The sequence below is a fragment of the Cupressus sempervirens genome, chromosome 7 (assembly GCF_028749045.1).
Source record: "Cupressus sempervirens isolate cs-2001-9-10 chromosome 7, ASM2874904v1, whole genome shotgun sequence".
Classification (NCBI taxonomy): Eukaryota; Viridiplantae; Streptophyta; class Pinopsida; order Cupressales; family Cupressaceae; genus Cupressus; species Cupressus sempervirens.
In genome coordinates, this window is record NC_143124.1 from 241,938,512 (window position 1) to 241,955,588 (window position 17,077).

Here is a 17,077-nt window from a genome sequence, read left to right on the forward strand (position 1 = left end):
TCAGACTTAGACATGTATTTAGTGTGGTTTTCTCTCCATATTATTTCTATGTGTGTTTGGGAGAAGTGCCCCCAAAATGGGATCAAGGGTCATTTTGTTCCTTCTAGTTTGAATGTTTTAGAGAAAAATGAATATTCATGAATAGTTACTGCAGTTGAGTATGGAGAACAAATAGTTGGTGTAGATTGTGATACAACATTAAGGCATAATAGACTTGGGCACATGAATGAGAAAGGTATGGAAGTACTTCATTCGAAGAAAGTTCTACCAAGTCTAAAATGTGTCAATATGGATTTATGTGAAAGTTGTGTGTGTGGGAAAAAAAAGAAAGTGAGTTTTGTGAAAACTGAGAAGAAAAATAAAATTCAAAAATTAGAGCTTGTGCATATAGATTTATTTTTGTGGAGTTTGACTAGTCTCCAAGTGGGAGATTTGGCATGGTTTTCTCCCCATATTATTTCTATAGGGGTTTGCAAGTAGCACCACCAAGATGGGGTCAAGGGGAACCACCCCTATGGGGTCCTCGAGTAGCACCCTAAGTGCTCTCTCTATCATAGAAGAGGGTGGGGTTGAGGGGTAATGCCCCCGCAAGGGTTTTCGTGGGCAATTCCCTTGAAGAAAAAATTTCCCTTATACTGTGAAAGGCTTCATCTACTATTTTTCCTATTGCATGACTTATTTTAGCCCATATTTTGTAAGAGACAAAACCTTGTGTAAAAGGGCTTAGGGTTAGGGATTTCATGATGTAATGGTGATATTGTACCTTCTTGCAGTGGTATTGAGTTGTAAGGGATCATAAATTGTAATTAGGTTATAATCACTGGATAATAATCATATTAGAGTTGTTGTTGGTGGATGTAGCCTAGTGATTGTGTGAACCATGTTAAATATTGGTGTCTTGTGTTCTCTTTTATGCGATCTATTTTTTTTCTGGTATTGGTTATATTTGCATGTAACTGTTATGTCTATCTAAGGTTAATCCTACCAATCATCTACCGAGGATTCCTTTAATAAGTAATCTTGTCTAGGAATAGATAGACAATCACACATAGACATAGTGATGCTCATTCTTTTCATGTTTTCCATAATATTAAATGGTATAGTAGTATGCAACTTTTTTTGGACTTTAGGAACAATAGGGGGTACTAGTTGTTGTGAATGTTCTTGATTAGCAACAAGAGTACCTATTTGATTCTCTTTGTTTTCTTTAATTAGTTATGGTTTCTCTATTAACATATCTTTACTTGTCCCTACATCATTGTCTAGGGCTCTTTTCTTTTCTCTAGTGGGTATGTGCAAGATCATGGTGTACCAAAAAGTGGCGATCAAAAAAATTTGTAATTCTAAAATATCTCAAACCATTTCAAAATCTATTCCAACTTTTTTCCCACCCACCCTTATACTAAATGAAAACAATTAATATCTTTATAAGGTCTATATATTTTTTGATACCAAACCTATATGGTCAACGTTAAAAAATCCAAAAAATGCACTTTTGGCCTGTTTTTATGTGATTTTTACTTCAAACATGTAGCTGATGACATTTTTTTCACCAAAATTTGATGAAATGAAAATGGTTTCTTAAGAATGTTCTCATCTTTCCATAAATGCAAGGTTTGTCAAATTATGAGTTTAGTAAGTAATTATTACTTATCTTCTAATGGAATTACGTATAAAGTGTTGACAAGCACACTACTTGAAAACCAACTAAAACTTCCAAATGGTAGAACATTCTTTTAAATCCAAAAGATGCATCACATTCTATGTTTCTTCTACTATAAGGAAAACAAATGAAAATTTGAATTTATAGAGTTTTGAATTAGTTAAGGTGGTCAGACATGAGACTTTTTTTATTTTAAAATAACTAAAGTCAAAAATTAATTATTTATTATTAATTTAGAATAAAAATACCCAAAAATATGTGTCACATCCAAGCATGAGTCTACTACTTATATCTAGAATATTATTTAAAAATATTATCATTTGATTTTGATTAAGGTGGTTAGACATATGTCTACTTCTTATTTTTGTTATGAAAGTTTTGTAATATTGCATTAAAATTCAAAATCTTGACCAATCAATTTTTTTTTTTTTGAGATAAGTCATAGTAGTTTAGAAACTAAATTCAATTTTATAGAGATTCTTTTCTCTCAACATTTTGATATAAAGTTAATAACAAGTAGAAAATTGCACATCAAGTTGACATAACCCTAATTTTCTAATTTTTTATTGTCACTTAAGGGCATAGTTTGGTTGACCATGATCATACACATACCCTAGTGCAAACACAACTTGTGATATTATCTCTATTCACACCATAGTGTTCCTCCTTTTTCCAATTTATGAATGTAGTATCCATAGGAGGGACCTTTGGTTATTCTTCAACATCAACATTAGATGTAGATTATGAACTTGAAGCATCCTAAACCATTGAGGCTTGATTCACCATTCCATTAGAGCATGTATCCTGATTATGTTGTTGATTACAAGGGTAACACCACTTTTACTTTATTGCTAAGTTATTTTTAGTAGGGACCATATCCCTTGTAGTATTTGGAGGAGGAGTAGTAATTAGAGGACTCGGATTATAAGGCCTCAATGTCCTTTGGTTATAATTTTTCCTATTAGGTTGATATTGACTCTAAAATTGCTACTAAGTAGGCTGATTCAAAACTTGTTTCTGAGATTGAGATGGGTGGCTATCTTGATAACCTCCACTATTAATATTCACCACCTCATTTGTAAGGCTTTGCATGAGACTTTCCATTCTTTTTTGTCTATCTCTTAGCTCTTGTAGTTCTGATGAATGATCCAAAATTGCTATTTCTTGGCTTAGAATAGTAGGTATTTTACTTATAGGTGGTGTAATTAGGGGTGTATCGGGTTGGGTATCTAGATATATGGGAATTAGAAGCCTAGGAGTAATCTTACCCTCTTGAATAATACTATTCTCATCTCTTATGGCTATATCATAACATTGTGGTAATGAGTAACCTCCCATAGATTATATCATGATAGAGATATAAATATTCAAGATTTTCAAATGATATAGAAAAGCATACTCTTTTGAAGGCCTTACTTGAACTAGTATTCTGCTCCATATTCTTCTGCTGCATATTCTTTTAAATCTATAGTTGAAGTCCATGATCTACTAATGAGGAACCCATTTAATCATTGTAAGTTGCTCCATAAGAGACAAGAAGTCTGATTTGTCTTCAAAATTTTTTTTTATGATTCACCTAATGCATCCCATTAAGTTATTGAGCCTACAACAAGGCTTCAAAACCATTGTAGAGCTTTCACTTTGAATGAGGCTACAAGACACTTCATAGAAATGTCTTCTTTTGTGACATGATGCACATTACATAGTGTGGCAACATCTCTAATATGCTCAAGTGTTGTTTTCTATCCCTCTCTAGTGACATGATGTCGTTGGTGCTTGAAAATATGAAGACTTGATGGTGGAGGAGTAGATGAAGAACTTCTTGTATCAATGAGGGTATCCTGGATCATTTAACTATTCTACCTCTCCTCCTAGCTGAAGATAACTATCTATATTCAAAACTCATAGAGCTGCTTCTTGTCTACACTTTTCTCATTAATCATGTGCACTTGTCTCTTTCCATAGTTCGAGTACCACTAGATGTGTATATTGTTCATCTCTACAAAGGAAAATTAATTTTTTCACACACCAAAAAAAGTAATAAAATAATTATAAAAGGTATAAAACACTTTTCTCTTAGTCCCATCAGGTGTGCCAAAATTATTATTTCTTGAAGTTGTGCCTTGACTAAAACTAAGACTACAATCTCTAGCATTCAATCACTTTGAGTAACATGGAAACACTACTAGGTAGTGAGAAGTAACTAAGGGTAGGAGTGAATCTATGGGTTATATGTTGCCTCCTCTTGATGTTTTATTGATTTACTTCTCTAAACATGAAAATATACCTAGAGGGGAAAGGAATAGAAGGATTTCTTGAAAATAAATACTAAAAAGTAAAATGGGGTGATACATTAGATGGTAGGATATAAAAATTTTTGACTTGACTTGATGAAACACTTCTAGATAGCTAATATGAACACAATACTAAAAAGGAAGTTCATACATAAATATTTCATAGGAAGGCTAGACTTTGGGCAAGTACTTGAAGGGAATTATAACATTCATAATCTCACAAGCTTGAAAGAGAGAACAACGTCTCAATCTATAACCTACATGAACAACTAGAAATGAGACAGAACCTAGGAATTTGATGGATAAGTCAAAAAAAAGTCTTATCAGATTAATAAGTTGAGCACAAAAAGACTTGGAAAATGGATAAAAAATTTATTGCTTCATTCATATTTCAAAGGTCACTAAATAACATATATCTACATTGACTATAATGCAAAGTAATCTATAGAAAAACTAGAAGGGCTCTTAAGGGATCTCAACTATTTTATCATGCATCAAAACTTCAAGAATGCCAACCCCTTTATCCATGTTTTGGAATTCTTAAATAGACTAGGATTGCAAAAAGCTTCATATGAGAGGGACACATGTAAAAAATTCACTAGAACAGTAAAGATATTTTAGAGAATTACATTCACAATTAAGTTTTAAATCTTCCATTATGGGAAACACAAGGAGAATAATCATGAAATGTCAAGTGCTACATACTATAGGAGTTTCATAACTTCTTTTTTTTCCTCTTCTGGTGTTCGATGATTAAATCCATAACCGCTCCCATCGGCATAGTCATTAACAGTTATAATTGCCTCTAGAATGAATCATATTTCTTCATGGTCATTCTACAAATTTGATCTATTATGATCTCTACCATTTCCATATTCAATTGTATATTAGGTTCATTAAAACTCAATTGTTTTGACCACCGACTTGTTCCATTGATTAATGTCAACTTGCATCATTTCACATTCACATCAATATATTATCACCACCCTGGGGTCAAATATTAATTGACCAAATAGAGACCACTTGTAATGATATAATATGTCAAGCTCACCACCTATTATCATTCTTATATTGATAAATTAACATGCTCACCCCAATTGACCTATGATATCATGCCACAATTGGGAGACATCTTTATTGTCTCTTTGACATCTTCAAAGATGTGCTAGGTGGTGGCAATTGATTGGCTCCACTACTAGTTTACCAATTAGGTCCACTAGGGCATGTGTCCTATAGTTCCTTCCCTACCTTCCCTAAAGTTTTGATCACTTTCAAAACATGGGCACACATAGGTGGTCAATCCAAAAAGATCTAATGATCAGTAAAAGATTTTGTCCTTACTTCTAGGCCCCCTCTCCATCTAATAGTAAACTACTAGCTAGAGATCCACCTAAAGAATACACCCTCTAGCAACATTGGAGCCACCACCTACTACATGTCATTTAGGCCCTTCCCCTCATTTCATGAACTATTATTATCTCAAAAAATGTGTGCATGCATGAACCCTTGATCTATTATGATCTGATTGCATGGGTAAAACTGAGGCCCCACCAATCATGTTGACACTCACACCAATAAAAAAATGCTCTTTTTCCATGTTGGTTTGACACTTTCCATGTCCAACTTCATTGACCTAAATATCCCCACATAGATAGGTAGTGAAAAGGTGTATCCTTGCATTGTGTAAAATATTATTATCTTGAATTTTTGGGCAAGAGATAACCATTGATCTAGGAAGATTGATGGTGGAAAATTGATAATGCCAAAACTTTAATATGGGCCCACAAGTACACATGTCATACCCTTGATTTTTGTGCTAACTCTAGGAAAGAGACCCCACCAATATACATGTGGCTTCACCTCACTTCCCCACATTGATTAATTTCCTTGTATTTTGGGAATGTAGGAAAGCACCAACCATAGTTCTAGGAAGATCTGACAGTGAATAATGTCAAAGCTTTCCTTTTTCTATGTCATTATCCTTAACCGATGAGAATGCAACCATATCCCAACCTATCCTATCATCATGTTTTTCATATTGTAGTACACAATCTAAACTGACCCCACACATCCACATGCCCAATGCTTGCTTTCCTACACTGACTAAATCATGTACATCTTCAAAATGTGGGCAAGTGCCCATCATTGATCCACTAAGATCCTGCATCTAGGAAAATGCACTGAACCTATCATGCCATTTTGTGGCCCACATTTGGAACCTGACCCCACCTAGATATATAGCCTCACCTCACTTCCCACCATTGACTAAAGCTTGTACATTTGCAGAATGTAGAGAAGTGCTAGCCATAGATCTAGGAAGATCTAATAGTTACAAAGATCTAATGAGTGCAAAGTGTTTCATTTATTCTCATGAGAGATGGATTCATGTTGAATCACTACTCATGAAACATGGGTCAATGGGTTTGACTGAAAGATCAAACAGTTAAATCCTGATAGCAATATCACAATTTGACTTCCTGTGGAAATTATCTCCTACTTATCAGCTATGAAGATGCATGATCCATGCTCTTTGAAAGCCAACATAGGAACCACATGGACATGTGGCATACTTACAAGATTAATAAAGCTTTTATATGAACATAAGACTTGTGGGTTTAAAAGATTTAAAACCTAGGGATATAATAATGAAAGTGGTCAAATATTTGTATTTATCTCCCTAATGATGGTCATTAAAATAAATTTAAAAAATTCATTTCACCACCCTAGGAAATATGACTAGTCAAACTTACTCAATTTTTCATGGTGATGAAAATGTTTAATAGTTACAATTGTTTAACCATAAAATATGATCTACTTGGTAAAAGGTTTTCCTTGTTAAAGGTTTACAAGATTGTTAGATCTTACCCTATTAAAGGATTTCAACACCATGTGAGAAGTGTGCCTCTTTAAAGGACTTCAACTCATAATTAAGGAAGCACCCTATTAAAGGATTTATCACAAACTGTTAGGACTACCCTATTAAGAAATTTAACTGGTTCAACTGTTAGAATGTCTTAGCAATTATCTTTCTATTAGCACTCTGCTACCTAATAATATATCACCTTTTTGCATGTATCCTTGATCTTCCTTTGATCAAATGTATATTTTTCATCCTTTAACTTATTTCCTTTTTTATCCTTTATCTAATTCTGCAATTTGTCACTCTTGATCACAATTCCTTTGTCACATTGAAATATACTCTATTTTAATGCACAAACTACTCTTTCTAATCTTTCTATTATCTCTCTCATGGTCTTTTGTATTAGGGTTTACCCTCCTTATGAAGATCTTTGTAAAATAGGGTTAGGTATGAATCACTAATTGTGATTCACCCATATTGTTGCTTAATCTATCCCTTTATCTGATTGGTTGCATGTACTACATACAGATCATCAATTAAGAATTTTCCTTATCATCTAGGATCCCAAAATAATCCTTAAATATCCAAAATAGTTTACATAGTAGTTTGTGCCATTACAAGCAACTATGTCCAAAACTATTTTGCTTGGCATCTAAAGTCCCTAATGCTTAGCATCAACTAGAACTTCAATGTTGTAAGTCAACATTTAAATGACTTAGCATCCATTGATCAATTGATACTTGAATCACTTGATATCATTTGTCTAGTTGACACTTGAGTGACTTGGTCCTAAGTGTTTACTCGACACATACTAAGTATCTCACTTGGCATGCACTATATGACATGTTATGATCAACATGCATTGCTTTCTCATCATGAACTAAGTTCTAACTAATATATGACTTAAGTATATTGACAAAAATATGTCAAAACTAATCTAAGATCAAGAATCTCCCCCTTGGACATGATTGGAAAAAGAACATGTTCATGAATTAATATCCTTAACTTACGAGCATAAATCATATGTCACTATCTTTTGTTCAACATATATATAAAATTTCAAAATTTTGAAAAACTTGACTCGTTAGTCATACCTCAAAATTATACAACTCTGCTTGAGTTAGCTGTTCTGTTTTGAATTTGAACCAATACACCCACTGCATACATATGCATATGTTGAACTATGATGTACTATATTTTTTGTATTTGACTCCCCCTTTGTTTGGTCTCTCCCAAAACTATACTTTCTAGCCCTTTTTTTCTTATATCTCCCCAAAGACTTGTCTCTCCCCCATTTTCCTATCTCCCACTTTTTCACACTTATGTCAAAGGGCTATACATGTATAGTTTTTTTTTCCAAGAAATTTTTATTGAATTCAAGTATTATCTTCAAAGATTCATCCTAGTTATCATAATTTATTTCTAGTGATTTGCTATCGATAGTTGTGATATAAATATCAGGATTTAACTGTGTGATTTTTGAGTTAAACTCATTGACCCATATTTCATGAGTACTGATTCAACATGAATCCATCTCTCATGAGAATAAATGGAACACTTAAAACTCATTGGATCTAGGTGATTCTCATGGGGGTGAAGCACCGGGACTTCCCAGAAGGTCACCCATCCCAGTACTACTCTAGCCTAAGTGTGCTTAACTACAGAGTTTCCTCCATAATTAAACCCAAAGCTTGCAACCCTAATTGAAAAACCTTCACCAAGTGTTGTGCCTTATAAAAAATTCATTAGAAATCCCCTTAAGCTCATCAATTAATAAGTAGGAGATAATTTCCAGAGCAAGTCAAATTGTAATATGAATATCAGGATTTAACTGTGTGATTTTTGAGTCAAATGCATTGACTTATATTTCATGAGTAGTGATTCAACATGAATCCATCTCTCATGAGAATAAATTTAAAACTTAGTACTCATTGGATCTAGGTGATGCTCACAAGGGTGAAGCACCGAGACTTCCCCAAAGGTCACCCATCCCAATACTACTCCAACCTGAGTGTGCTTAACTATAGAGTTTCCTCCATTATTAAACCCAAAGCTTAAAACCCCATTTGGAAAACCTTCACCAAGTTTTGTGCCTTATGAACCATTCATTATAAATCCCCTTAATCTCATCAATTGATAAGTAGGAGATAACCTCCAGAGCAAGTCAAATTGTGATATGAATATCAAGATTTAACTGTTTGATTTTTGAGTCAAACTCATTAACCCATATTTCATGAGTAGTGATTCAACATGAATCCATCTCTCATGAGAATAAATGGAACACTTAGCACTCATTGGATCTAGGTGACTCTCGTAGGGGTGAAGCACCAAGACTTCTCAGGAGGTCACCTATTCCAGTACTACTCTAGCCTGAGCATGCTTAACTACAAAGTTTCCTCCATAATTAAACCCAAATCTTACAACCCCATTTGAAAAACCCTCACCAAGTGTTGTAACTTATGAACCATTCATTAGAAAGACCCTTAAGCTCATCAATTGATAAGTAGGAGATCATTTCCACAAAAAGTCAAATTGTGATATGAATATCAGGATTTAACTGTGGGTTTTTTGAGTCAAACTCATTGACCCATATTTGATGAGTAGTGATTCAACATGAATCCATCTCTTATGAGAATAAATTGAACACTCAACACTCATTGGATCTAGGTGATGCTCACAAGGGTGAAGCAATAAGCTTAAGGGGCTTTCTAATGAATGGTTCATAAGGCACAACACTTGGTGAAGGTTCTACAAATAGGGTTGCAAGATTTGGGTTTAATTATGGAGGAAACTCTACAGTTAAGCTCAAGGTGGAGTAGTACTAGGATGGGTAACCTACCAAGAAGTCTCAGTGCTTCACCCTTGTGAGCATCACCTAGATCCAGTGAGTGCTAATTGTTCCATTTATTCTCATGAAAGATGGATTCATGTTGAATAAATATTCATGAAATATGGGTCAATGAGTTTGACTCAAAAATCACATAGTTAAATCCTAATATTCATATCAAAATTTGACTTGCTATGAAAATTATCTCCTACTTAACAATTGATGAGGTTAAGGGGCTTTCTAATGAATGGTTCATAAGGAACAACACTTGGTGAAGGTTTTGCAAATGGGGTTGCAAGCTTTGGGTTTAATTATCGAGGAAACTCTGTAGTTAAGCACACTCAGGTTGGAGTTGATATTCATATCACAATTTGACTTGATGTGGAAATTATCTCCTACTTATCAATTGATGAGCTTAAGGGTCTTTCTAATGAATGGTTCACAATGCACAACATTTGGTGAAGGTTTTGAAAATGGGGTTGCAAGCTTTGGGTTTAATTATGGAGGAAACTTTGTAGTTAAGCACACTTCGGCTAGAGTAGTATTTGGATGGGTGACCTCCCAGGAAGTCTTGGTGCTTCACCCCTGTGGGCATCACCTAGATCCAATGAGTGCTAAGTGTTCCATTTATTCTTATGAGAGATGGATTCATGTTGAATCACTACTCATGAAATATGGGTCAATGAGTTTGACTCAAAAATCACATAGTTAAATCCTAATATTCATATCACAATTTGATTTGCTATGGAAATTATCTCCTTATTAATTGATATGGATAGTTAACTCAATAGCATGGTGTACTAGGCCCTCATGTGTAGAAAGGAGGGGATCTTTCTTCATCAATGTCTCTATAGAGGTTGGATCCTTATGTAATATTTTCATGTGTGGCATTAACGTGGACTACATGCTTATTGGTATAGCTCTTCTAATTCCTTATTCCACTTTTAATGTGGCTAACTAACCTTGGGAGTTTAGAATTTTTTTGAAATTCTTCTAGCTTTATTCTAGATAAAATGGTAGCATTGTACCAGTTGACTACACATGACCATCCAAATTATTTATATGTCTCCTTGCTTGTTATGTGAACAATGTTGGATTACACATTTTGGTGTATATATAGAAATTGTTCTCTAATACCTTCTTCACACTATCAATCTTGGTTGCTAATTCAAGCTATGTAAGTGCAATGGCACTTGATATCTTCCCATTGACTTTTCTTTGAAATTTCCATTTACACCATTCAAGTAATTTAACATTAGAATCTAGGTATAAGTTATTTACCTTCTCCACTATGTTTCCTAACTACTCCATGCCAAGATTTTCTTCTTTAGGTTTTGGCTAGCCAAATGTATCAAGAAAAATATCATTGATATCTTGCAAAGATTTCTTCTTTCTATGCTCCCTTCTATGTTGTTCTTGTTGATTTTAATGGCAAGAGCATCATGAAGTATGCTCATATGTTCAATAGTAATTGTTACAAGATCAAACTTTGGCAACATAATCACCTCATCCAACTTAACATCACCAAATGATCTAACTTTATCAACCTTGGATAGCCTAGGACTAGGCCTTAATGACTACAAATGTGTAACTTTACACTTAGCCTATGAAGAGCTTGACTTGGAGCAGTAGCAATTTCTACCAAGGTAACTAATGCTTATATTCATAATTTCTCCTCTACCTTGGTCTTAATTACTATCTCTTCAATCCTATCTTTTTCTTCTTTATTTTTAGTTGCACCTTGAGTTTGTGTTGTATGTATAGGAGTATCTACCTAACTTGTCTAAACTTGTGATTCTTCCTATGATTCTAAAGAAAAATTTTGTTTTATCAAATTCTTCACCATTGTGCTGATATTTTTTGTAGTTGTGTCTTTTCTTTTGTATACTACAATGGGTAATGTAGGTTGTACCACTATGAATTGAAATGTTTGAGGTATATTATTTTTCCTCCACTGCTAATGTCTTCTCTACCTTCTCAATTTCTTCTATACTCACCAATACAAGATTATTGAAAACTTGTGCCTTGATGGTGAATTCTTGAAAAATCTTATTCATGTCTTCCTTAGTTAGGGGATGGATGTTATGAGTGATAGTATAAGAAACATCCTTTATCTTTATTGTATCCGTGTTTGCATCTAAGCCATGTTGTGGACTAGAATTTGAAACTAAAATATCTAATATACTATCCTCTATTTGTTTGTCAACTTCAATTGTTGCCTATTTTTTTTCATTTATTTATGTGCCTTCCACATGTGTATCTTTATCAGTGTCATCTTAGTAACCTTAGTTACTTTTTGTTCATCTTTGTTTTCTCCCACCTCAAAAATTGCCTACTCAATTGCCTTAGATGTTGACTATCCATATATCACTTTTCATATTCAAGTGGACTTCTAAAAAAGATCCTTAATGTCATTCTAAAAAATACTAAATTACTTGTATTTAGGAGAAAATCTCCCTATATACTTCTTAATGTCATTTTCCATTGTGGCCTTATCTAGTTCTACCATGACTTCAGCAAGTGTAGCCTCCTTGATTTGACTTTTTGTATTGAAATTAAATTGCCACTTTCCACAACTCTATCATATAGACTTTTTAGTATAAAGTTGGCAAGTTCAATTGGAGTCTTCTTGAATGTTGCCATCATGGCCTATATAGACTCTTCAACTTGGTTCATTTCAATCTTCCCAAGATTGTGAAACTCAACATGTGTAAATCTATATAAATGAGCATTATTCATTATATTCTCACATAAGTAATCCAAAATAGAAGAAGGACTATTACTTACCACTTTAAATTTGTTATTGTCATTAGATTTTTTCCTCTCCTCATCTAATTCAGCTAGAGCAATATGCTTTCTCTTTTTTTTCTTCTTGGTTTCATCTTTTTTTCTAGTTGTCCTAACTCTCTTTCCCTTAGGATTTGTCACTTATTGAGCCTTCTTAGAAGAAGCTCTTGTGCTTTCCCTAATATTAAGAACTATATGCTTAGGTTGTGTAGATTTTACAACCTTGTTGGGTTTACTTACTGCTGAGTTTTGGCTTTCCTTTTCTTCTTCTATGTGGCTATAGGTGCTTCATTGGCTTCTTCTCCCTTGGCACCTTCCTCAATTTGTACTTCCTCTTCTCCTAGATCTTCTCCTTGACCTTGATTAGCAGCTAGTGGTAATTGGGAAGAAACATCTTCACCTTCATCATCATCGTTTCATCATCATCATAATCATCATCATCATCATATTCTTCTACCTCTTCACCAAATCTCTCTTTGAGTTTCTTCACCAGTTTGTCCATTTTCCTCAATGCAAAGGTTGTCTTCAAGTCCATAGTAATTTTAGACTTGGCTAAATCATAATTTCCAAAGGAAGTAGCCTTCTTATCTACTTTTTCTACTAGAAAAGTTTTCATTTTTATAGATTCCTCATCAAAATTTATCTCATATCCTAGAGGTATTAGCCACCTTACACATGGAACTGTAACCTAAACATATATAAAGTTAGTATCAACTAGAAAGAAAAAATCACTGAAATGCTTCTCAACTAGTGACATGAGTATCCTGTATAGATGTTGATGAAAGCCAATTTCATAGCTCGCCAAGATCACCTATATGCAAATAACTTACTGAAGAGAAATTGAAGAAGGAAAGGTAGGGCTTGGAGAAACTCAATGGACTAAGAAAAAATATATTGCAACAACAAAAAATGAATTTCTATACAATGATATCACTATAAGAGAGCCTATTTATAAAGGCCTCTAGGAAGTTTCTAGAAAAAGCTAGAAGGAGCTAGGAGATAAGTGTGATAAGTAAGAATAGTCCATAAAAGGTGGATTATCCTTGATGTAGTTGAGAAGATAAGTATGAATAGATAGGAACAAACTCCCACATTGTCAATAACTCCTAGATTATAACTAATAACTAAATGCATTTATCAAGGTAAACTTAAGTAAAGTGTAAATAATAATTATTTACTCTAACACCCCCGCTTAAGTGCAACTTAGGGGAATGCACTTAAGCTTACTAAAAGTTAAGATGAAATGTAGAATGGGTCCGAAACAAGGCCATGTTAGGTACCCATGTACGAATGAAAATAAATGTAGCACAATCTTTGTAAACTAGAGACAAAGGAGAAAACCCAGTCAGAAAAACCCCTCTCCAAAAAGAGAGAGCAGAAAACCTAGTGAAGGATTGAAGAAGCCTCCAACTAGAGGAACATCCTAGAAAAATAAGAACAAGAGAATATCATGAAGAATATCACTAAAGCATGAAGAAGCTACAAAATCTATCAATAGGAAATAGTTGATCTGAAAAACCTCCACAGAAATAGAAGGTTGTGAATCAAGAGTGTCTATATGGTAGATTCTCATAGAAATGCATAGGTAGCCAACCACTGCAATCACTTAGAATATACAATCAAATAATAAATACATATCTCACTCCATTGAACCATCAAATGAAGGAATAATTAGAGACAATAGAAGAACCCCCTCTTAATGCAGATAGAGTGAGGGGATAGACAACTGAGAAAGTGGGCCAAAATCCTCTATAGAAAAAACCAAGAGAAATGAGAGAGAGGAAGAGGTAAAAATACCTATAAAGGCACATGTCACTAACACATCATTGGGCTAGTGTCATGGAATGGACACTCACTTGAAAAAGAAAGAGTGGCACTTTATCTTAGTGTGCTTGCATAAAGATGCTTACAAATGATATCAACAATGATTAGAAAAGGAAAAAAGTTTATACAATAGATAGTACACCTTAAAAGAAAAGATTTGATGCCAAGAAAATGATCCTTGGACTTGAAACACCCAAGATATCAACCATAGTGCAAAAATTCAAAAATCATGATATAAAAAGCATGGTGTAGAATTTCAAGTAAATGAAAACATTTCCAAAGAGATGAAAAAAAACAACTTTCCAAAAATATAATATTTTCAAAAAATGGAGATGGGACACACAAGATATGCTTCTCAAAGTGAAAAATAGAACATCTAAATTTAACTATAAAAATAGGCAAAAAATTATATCAAAATCAAAAAATACATTTGTGAATGTCTCCATCTTGGAACCACCTTTCCAGTGCTTCTTTTAGATAGGAAAAAGACATCTATATGCTCAAGTTATGGCTGAAAGACTATGAGTAGGTCAAAAAGGGACCTAAAGATGATGGAGATGTGCTGATGTGTTGTTGACATCATGCTAATGCCAACATTTCATGTGCCTAGAATTGATAGCTCGAAGGCTATTGAGGAAAAATGATTACTAGGTGGTAGTGCCATGTGGCATCCATCTGGCAGTATGGTTGCATAATGATGATGTGGCATAGTCACCTGGCACACATAGACTATGCCACATGAATAGGATGAGGAGGTGGAAAAGAGATAATGGGGGTGGTGGAAAAGTGGCCATAGCTAGGGGTAGTGGTTGCAAGGGTGGTGAGATCTGGTGGCACCTCTGTGGAGGTGGTGGGTTGGCCAGGTAGTGGCTAGGTTTTGGCTATGTCGTGGTTGTACTACCACTATTGACAGCACAAAAAATGTGCACTAGCCACATAAGGGTGATGCATATGTGGTGCCATAGTGTCCACTTAGTGTAGAATCTATTGTGCCTGCTCGAATATATTTTTAAATTTTTTTCAAAATAAAACTCATTCATATAGCCCTTTAGATAAAAGAATTTTGCCTCCCACAGTGACATTATCCAAAATGGACAAATTTTATATAGATTCTAACTATAATGATCCTTTTGAGCATAATGGCAGTGTCTACTTGAACCTAGAGTGCCTTTAAAAAATGCTCTTCCTCTGAATTGAAGAAAAAATCATAGACAAACTAGGGTTTGTGTCTCTGAATCATGGCTTCAAAAATTCTTCAAACTAGGAAGCAGTAGGGAGACTTTGATACTATGTGGAAGTTGATGGAAGCTAACTTCATAGCTCACTAAGATCACCTACATGAAAATAACCTGCTAAAGATAAATCAAAGAAGGAAAGGTAGGGCTTGGAGACCTCAACAGAATAAGAAAAAATATATTGCAAGAATGAAAAATCAATTGTTGTACAATGATATCACAATAGGAGAGCATATTTATAAAGGCCTCTAGGAAGCTTCTAGAAAAAGCTAGAAGGAGCTAGGAGATAAGTATGATAGCTAAGCATATGTCCACAAAAAGTGGATTATCCTCAATGTAGCCGAGAAGATAAGTATGACTAGATAGGAACAAACTCCTGTGTTGTCAAAAACTCCTAGATGAAAACTAAAAACTAAACACATTTATCTAAGTAAACTTAAGTAAAGTGTAAATAATAATTATATACTCTAACATCCTCATCCTTTGCTTCATTGAATTCTTGAAGTCTTCAAAATAGCTTTCCATTATAGACTCAAAATTTTCTCCAAGTTGTTCAATGTATTCACCTATTTGCACTATAATAGATTTGTTTGTCTTCTAGGAAATCATACCAAAAGAAGGAAATGTGCGTTACACATAGAAAAATATGCAAACAAGTATTGAACCAAATTTACATTGTGCACTTTTGGTTTTCCTTATGGCTCCCAAGTTTTCCAATAACTTTTGTAACTATAACTCAGCAAGGTCATAAGAATGATCCTTCTTACCTATCTTGTAGCCTAGGTCAACAACAATATAGGGTACACTATTCAACCTAATGGATTGAAAGAATTTGTATTCTACTATTGCCCCTACAAAATCCATTAGGGGATCTATGATGGTGTCAATTGTCATCCCTCTCTTATTCCACACTATCCATGTGTTCTTCTCTATAACCTATTTTGCATCACTCCTCATAGTCTTAGGTATGTCTAGGGTTGGATACCCTATTACCCTCTATACAATCCTCTTTATAATCTTGATAGGTCCATATTCTAACCACATAGAAGCAATATTTATCTATTATGTCTTGGAAATGTTGGAGAAATCTAGGGCACAAGTTAACCCTTTTCTCTCTATAATCTTATATTCCTCCTTCAATACATTGTTTTCACATAATTTTCCAAAGAGATCTTTGATTTCCATGTCATCGATACTACCCACCTTACATGTGTAACAACATCTTATATCTTGAATCTATGAGGCCTCACTTTGACCCATCATAAAATAGATATTGTATTTTCATTTTGTTACTTAGGACTAGATATCTTGACATATATATTTTAGTACTTGATGGATAGTAAATTTTAATACTTATCCAATGATATTTACCTTGTGATCTTTCATTACGGTATGTGTTAGGACTTAATTGGCTCAGTCAATTAATTAATGGATAATATTTAGTATTCCAATATTATGATAAGAAAGGGAATTATAATGTAATTCAAATTTTTAAGTTGATCTTGCTAGGAAATTTAGTAATATGTGGTTTGTTTTTTAGGGTTAATGATTAAATGTATGTAAGAAAATGATGGAGAATAGGAAGTT